Source organism: Gracilinanus agilis, chromosome 2, assembly GCF_016433145.1.
Source record: "Gracilinanus agilis isolate LMUSP501 chromosome 2, AgileGrace, whole genome shotgun sequence".
Lineage (NCBI taxonomy): Eukaryota > Metazoa > Chordata > Mammalia > Didelphimorphia > Didelphidae > Gracilinanus > Gracilinanus agilis.
In genome coordinates this window covers 651,149,886-651,158,130 of record NC_058131.1, presented here as the reverse complement: position 1 = coordinate 651,158,130, position 8,245 = coordinate 651,149,886, and positions in this window count along the sequence as shown.

Here is an 8,245-nt window from a genome sequence, read left to right as displayed (position 1 = left end):
CCCTCCTTCCTTCCTTCCTTCCTTCCTTCCTTCCTTCCTTCCTTCCTTCCTTCCCTTTCTTTCTCTCTCTCATCTGTTTGATTGTTTCTTTCTTCTTTCCCTTCCTAGGTCTCACTACCTCATCTAGGATCAAAGTGCAATGGCCAATTAAAGGTCTAATCTCAATACTGATTGTCATTGACGCTTTTAAACTTCTCTGTTCTTTCCGCCTGGATAAGTTCACCCATCTTTAGTCAGTATGGTGGTATCCCATTTGCAAGGGCTTACCATATTGGTTAACCTAGTGTAGACAACTTATTGATGTAGTTCACTGAAGCTCAAGATTTTTGAATTGGATGGATTCTCAAGCATTATGGACTACAGACACAGTCCACTAAAACTTTACTTCTTTCTATTTCACAAAGTTACCTCTAGGAAAGGAGAGGGCTCTCTCAGTGCTAGGTAAGGAAGCAGGCAGAGGAAATATTCCTCTACCCAATGCCAGCACCCTAGGACCATGCCCTGATCACCCTATTTTAATTACAGCTCTTGTTCTAAGAACCTTTTATTTTTTTAATTATTATTATTTTTAAAATCCTTACCTTCCATCTTGGAGTCAGTACTGTGTATTGGCTCCAAGGCAGAAGAGTGGTAAGGGTAGGCAATGGGGGTCAAGTGACTTGCCCAGGTTAACATGGCTGGGAAGTGTCTGAGGCCAGATTTGAACCTAGGACCTCCCATCTCTAAGAGGCTTTTAGTGCCTGCCTTACTCAGATCCTTACATGTGATTTTAGATGTCACATTACTTCTCTAGACCTCAGGACAAAAGAAGAGAAAATATGGGTTTCTGGTGGCTATGGAGAGACAGATGACAGCCTTTATGCCCCCTATCTTTGTTTCATAAAGAAGTCCCTAACTGCCCTTTATTGTCCCCTCCCTTAGGCTTCTCTTTCCTTCTCTCTTTTGTAGGATAATGATCCTATCTTTTGTTCCTCCTCTATAAATATGAGCATTTTATGCTATATATCCCTCCTTACCTTTTCCTCCTGTTCACTGTGAGGGAGGGAGACTTCCATAAGCTGATCTACTGATAATAGGAAGCAAATAGGAACATAAATCCTTTGGGCTGGAATAAATGACCTCTGAAGTACCTTCCAATTCTGATATATTATCAGCTAAGCCACTCTAGTAAGCATTCCCCACTCCCTCCATTCAATAGAATTTTCTTAATTACTCTTGATATTGTTTTCATGTTCTAAATTATGAAACCGATTTCTGGGATACAAGCTTGCTCTCCTTGTTGATGCTACTCTTTGTACAAATAATATTAGTTGTAGTTCTGCCTTGAAGATCATCTATCCAACCTTACCATCTTGTAGGAAAACAAGATCCAGAGGGCTTAAAGATTTCACATGCTATTTGTGATGGAGTTGGGATTCAAACCTTGATGTTGCACTGTCTAGTCCCATCCTTTCCCCTTTACTCACTCAACTATTTTTTCCTGAATTGCCAGCGATGATAGCTGAATGAGTTCTCATTGGCCATTTAGTCTAATCACCTCATCTTAACAGATGAGAAAATCAAAAGCTAGCAAAGTTAAATGGTGTCACCGACCTAAAGTCACCCAGATATCAGTAAGCCACAAAGCAAGGGTTCAAACCCACATCCTTTGCGCACTCCCAACCCAGTATGCACTGCATCACACCTTGGTACTGAGTCCATGAAGCTACGTTGGAACATGACTGAGAACCAAAATACTTTCTTCAGCTTTAAGCTTTCATGAATCCAAGGCAGCTTTTGCTTCCTCAAGGGAGCTACCACCTTCATCATCTTCATGTTATATTTATGAAATCTCTTCAAAGTGCTATTCAAATTTATAATTTCATCAGATATGGCCATTGGTTCCAGCTTCATGAAAATATGCAGTAGGAATTCAAATAATGTGGCCACTTCAAGAAGGATTTATTTTGTATGATAATTGGGACAGAGCTAATTATTCATGCTAATTTGGAGTACTGTGCACTGCAAACCTCTGCCTGCCACTTTATAATCTGAGCTACAACAATGGCAGCATAGCCAACGTTAGTGTATAAGTGGGCCCAAATGGCATCTGACAGAAAAAAAGAAAAATGCCACCAGCTAATTAAATCACAAAGTATAACTCTCTGTAAGACCCTCTAAGTCTTTATTCTAAGGGCCATGAGCAGCCTAAGTGCTTCTGGAACCATATTAAATTATAATTGGAAAATGTTTGAAAAAATAAATTAAAATACAGTATAACACAGATAATGTTAATCTGTAGTTTTTAAGTCACTGTGGCTGACAGATATCTGTTTTTATTTGAGTTTGACATCTCTACTTTAAGATATAGACATAATGAAATATGCGGTATAGATGTTAGAATATGACATAATTTAAAGCTGAACAGAACCATAGAAAGCACTAAATCCCAGTTATTAAATGGTGTAGTGGCTAGTGTTGGACTAGGAGATAGGAAGACTTGAGTTCAAATCCTATCTTGGATATTTTACTAGGTATATGATCCTGGGTAACTTCTTAGAACTTTAATTTCTTTTATCTATCTTTTAGAATTTTGAGGGTCAATACTATAATATAAACTAAGCTCTTTGCAAACGTGAATTGACCATATAAATGCTAGATTATACTACTACTACCATTATTACCATCATCATAAATATTTTACTGATAAAGAAACTGAGGCCCAGAGAGGGTAGTTTTCTAAAGGTCATTAGAACTGTATTTGAACTCAGTCTTCTTTTGATTATACTCTATGATCTTCAGGCTTGTCTTTAGCTAAGGGAGCAGGATTTAGTGGAATATTAAGATACCTCTACAAAGAAATAATATATCATATAGTAGAGAGGAAGAGCTAGTCTTGGACCTAAGAAGCATTACTTTCAATTCTATCTCTGACATATCTTGACTTGGCCACTCCTCCAAGACACAACCTCCCAGTACCTTATGCCAGAGATGTCAAACTTGCTACAAGCAAAACTCCTCAGTGCAGAAAGAATCAGATTAAAAATGCTATTGGGAAAGTTTAAAAAATACATTAAAATAGGGGGCAGCTGGGTAGCTCAGTGGAGTGAGAGTCAGGCCTAGAGACAGGAGGTCCTAGGTTCAAACCCGGCCTCAGCCACTTCCCAGCTGTGTGACCCTGGGCAAGTCACTTGACCCCCATTGCCCACCCTTACCAATCTTCCACCTATGAGACAATACACCAAAGTACAAGGGTTAAAAAAAATACATTAAAATACAATGAAACATAGATAATGTTAATTTATGGTTTTCTATTTCGGTTTGTAGTCTCCAGGGATCCATTCTATTTGAGTTTGGCATTACTACTCAAGACAATATAATTATAATATATATAATACAATATAATATGATCTATAATAGTCAATAAATTGCAAAGAAGACACCTACCTGCATAGGAATAAAAGGTTTTCCCATTCTGGAGTTCCCTTATTGCTGTTGTTGTTTTGTTTATGAGTCATTTATGTCAATACTTCATGACTCCATTTGAGATTTTCATGGTAAAATATAAAGCTAGGGATTGGTGAATTTGGGCAATTGTTCCAGTGTTCTAAGTTCAAAGAAAAATAACAATAACAACAACATAAATGGTAAAAATAGTTACATAGAACTTTAAGGATTGCAAAACATTTACATACATGATCTTATTTGATCTCCAACCAGGGAATTATATTCAGTTACTATTCCCATTTTATAAAGGAGGAAACTGAGACTTATATAGATGTGAAGAAACTTCATATGATGGTATAAGGTAAAAGAGAAATTAAAAGATGAATGAGGAGGTTGGTATGGCCTTAAAAGTTAGGAAGACAGATAAGGGTTGACATTTATAGTTCTAGGAGTGGAAATTTTAGGGGCCTTGTTGGGTAGTGGGAATTTCTTACTGTTAGGTTGAGTAACTGGGTAGGCTCTACTCATCTCAGTTTTTCCATCTGTAAAATATATAGGCATGCTAGATGCAATTACCTGGTACAGTATATAGAATATAAGACTTAGAGTCAGGAAAAACTCAAGTTCAAATTTAGTCACAGATACTTCCCAGCTATGTGTCCCTGGGAAAATCATTTAACTTCTTCCTGCCTCAGTTTTCTGATCTATAAAATGGGGATAATAATAGCACCCACCTTCCAGAGTTGTAGTAAGATTAAAATGAGAATATGCAAAGAATGAATCAAACTTTCTTTGTCTATCAATCAGCAACTTTTAAATTAATTAATCAAAAACTTAAGCACCCCTACTTAACACTAAGTAAGAGGGTTCTGCAAGTCACTTGCTAAAGTGGGTGACAACTACAGAGGCCACAGCCCTGCTCCTGGGCAGTGCTAAGCAAATTGAAAGACTGTAATTAGTTCCTATAAAGTGGAGAAAGGGACAGGAAGTGATGTGGGAAAAGGACTATAAAAAGTCCTGAACTTCCTGTCAAGGGATCTTTGGGATTTTTTTTCCTTCTGATCTTCTCCTTTGGACTTTACCTTGTGACTTGGCTTTGGGACTTTGCCTTTTGGACTCGACCTTTGGTATTTTCCTTTGGAGTACATCTTGGGAGACTCGGCATCAGTGAGCTGGACTGAAGGAGAAGACTCTTTCCCTGAATCCTGTGTTTACTTACTGGGTGAGTAGCTGGTCTACCTTTCCTGACTTCTGGAGAGATTGGTTCCAGAGAATCCTTCCTTTCCTGGAGGAGGCTGTATTGATGGAACTTTTGCTGAAGACATTACTGGGTCCTCTGGCTGAAGGTTACTGAGCCTTGCTGGAGCTGAGCCAGACACAGGAGCAACATTTAGGGTGATAGCCTAGACATTTCTCTACCCTCTTCTTAGATCTCCCTCTTTCACTCTTTCTCCCTCTTTGTAAATAAAGCTACTAAAAGTCATTTTGACTTAAGCTATAATATTTTTAAATTGGTGACCACGATATTACTTTAGGATTTTCATATTAGCATAAAAACCTAACTTTTTATAATTCTTACAATTAATATTTGTAAAGCACTTTGCAAACCTTAAAGAATTATAGAAATGTTAGCTATTATTACAATATGATGATTCCTGAAAATTATCATTAGGAGAAATATTTTAAGATCTTTGCATTGAAATGGTCGGATCACAAAATACTTTCATTAGAGAACTGCTTTACTTTTTAAACTCTGAAAATATAAATGAGAAAACCAAAGATTTGATTTTTCCTTAGATAAAAAGAATAGTGTCATTATTAGTGATCACTAAGTAATAACTACTACTTAATAACATAGTCATTTTTTGATAATTTGATTAAAATATTTATTGAAAACATTTGATCCAATCCAGAAGATTTTCTTAATTTTCTTTCCTAAAAAATTCAATCTAAAGATACTATTAGAAACCTACACAAAATAGTCTTGTAAAACTTAACTCCAACCATAAAACCAATCAGTCTCTATGTTAATTCTTATGGAATGCACACATTGAAATCTATGTATTATTGTAATCATGGTAATAAATGTAATGCAATATCACTTTTATTATGTTCCAATGCTAAGACATTTCTCGTGTGCTGAGTTAGAATAATTAAAGATGGGAAAAGATCTGCTAGGAAGGTTTTTTTTTTCTAATTTATAATGAAAAGATGACCGAAGCAGGGAAAAGGAGAATTAAATTCATTTTTATGTTAGAAGCCTTAGAGTTTTACTCAAAGATCTTTAATAAAAACCGTTTCTCTCAATTTTCCCCCTTTTTTGTGCACAGAAAGTATGCTTAATGTTAGCCTTTTATAATCTTGTGAACATGGGAGGCCTTACTGTCCCCACAGTTTCCTCTTGTCAAATATTCTCACCCTTCTTACCCCTTTCCATACCTTCCCTATCAACTCCATATCTGAAGTTTCTAAAGATTTTCAAAAAAAAAAGAACCCAAAGAAATAAAAAAAAATACTCAGTTCTGGGACAATATGGTTTCAGTTGTCTCAAAAGATTTAGTGGAGATTTTTAAAAGACATACTGGATAAAGATGATGACTAAAGAGCTTTCTACCTAGTTAGCAACAATAATTAGATTAAATGATAAACTCCTGGATGAAGAGTGAGAGTAACCTCTTCCTCTCTTCCATTGTACCCCTTCAACTCTTTACCCTGGGCACAAAAGTTTCTAGATATGACTAATGATTAGGATCAATAAGTACTTTTGAATATCTCTCCCATATCCAATAATTTGCAATATTTTACCTGACATTTCAGGATTCAGGTTGTGGTCTTAGTCATACAACTCTGATCCACAAAGCTGAGGCAAATGAGGAGAAAAGGGTCCATAACCTAAGGAAAGCTCTACCTTCATATCTTCAGATATTCTTTGAAAGAGATATAAGTTGAGCTCATTTCATTTTAGAGGTGGGAAGAGTTCTTTGACATGGAATAAAATTGCATACTGGGATAGTTAGAGCTATCTATGTGACCTTGAACAAGTATTTAATGCTTCTGAGCTGATGTTTCCTCATTTGAAAAATGAGTGTATTGATGTAGGAGACTTTAGAGGTTCTTTCTAGCCCCTGATATCTTATGATCTTATGACTAGTCACACTTCATAACTTTTGCTTCTGCAAAAATTAAATCATACCATGTTTTATTAAATAATTGATTTATTTATTTAGAATATTTTTCCATGGTTACATGATTCATGATTTTTCCCATCTCTCTTTCCTCCCCATACTGAAGCTGATAAACAATTCCATTGCATTATACATGTATCATTGTTTAAAACCCATTTTCATGTTATTCATATTTGCATTAGAGTGATCTTTTAATGCCAAAACCCCAATAACATCCCCACTGAACCACTTGATCAATCATATGTTTTTCTTCTGTGTTTCCACTCCTACAGTTCTTTCTCTGAATGTGGATAGCATTCTTTCTTATAAGTCCTTCAGAATTGTCCTGGATCATTGCATTACTGCTAGTAGAAAAGTCTATTACATAATGTTTCAGTCTTTGGGTACAATATTCTCCTGGCTCTGCTCCTTTTGCTCTGCATCCATTCCTGAAGGTCTTTCTAGTTCACATGGAATTCCTCCAGTTCATCATTCCTTTCAAAACAATAGTATTCCATCACCATCAGATACCACAATTTGTTTAGCCATTCCCCAATGGGGGGACACCCCCTCATTTTCCAATTTTTTGCCACCACAATGAATGTGACTATAAATATTTTTGTACAAGTATTTTTCCTCATTATCTCTTTGGGGAACAAACTCAGCACTGGTATGGCTGGATCAAAGGGCAGGCAATCTTTTAAAGTCCTTCGGACGTAATTCCAAATTGTCCTCTAGAATGGTTGGATTAATTTACAATTCCACCAGCTGTGTATTAGTGTTCCAATTTTGCCACACACCCTCCAACATTTATCACTTTCCCTTGCTGCCATATTGGCCAATCTGCTAGTTGTAAGGTGGTACCTCAGAGTTGTTTTATTTTCATTTCTCTAAACACTTTTTCATGTGATTATTGATAGTTTTGTTTTCTTCATCTGAGTATTGTCTATTCATATCCCTTGACCATTTGTCGATTGGGGAATAGCTTGTAAATCATACCATATTAAAGAAACCAGGATAACTATTTCACATAGATTCCAAATGAACCTGAACAAATGGTCTGGCAAAATTTACTTTTTTTTTTACTTTTATTTTTTTAAACATTTATTAATATTCATTTTAACATGGTTACATGATTCATGCTCCTACTTTCCCCTTCACCCCCTGGACCCCCCCACCCATGCCGACGCCCATTTCCACTGGTTTTATCATGTGTCATTGATCAAGACCTATTTCTAAATTGTTGATAGTTGCATTGGTGTGGTAGTTTTGAGTCTACATCCCCAATCATGTCCACCCCAACCCATATGTTCAAGCAGTTGTTTTTCTTATATGATTCCTCTCCTGCAGTTCTTCCTCTGAATGTGGGTAGCATTCTTTAGCATAAATCCCTCAGAACTGTCCTGTGTCATTGCATTGCTGCTGGTACAGATGTCCATTACATTCGATTTTACCATAGTATATCAGTCTCTGTGTACAATGTTCTTCTGGCTCTGCTCCTCTCACTCTGCATCAATTCCTGGAGATCTTTCCAGTTCACCTGGAACTCCTCCAGTTTATTATTCCTTTGAGCCCAATAGTATTCCATCACCACCATATACCACAATTTGTTCAGCCATTCCCCAATTGAAGGGCATACCCTCCTTTTCCAGTTC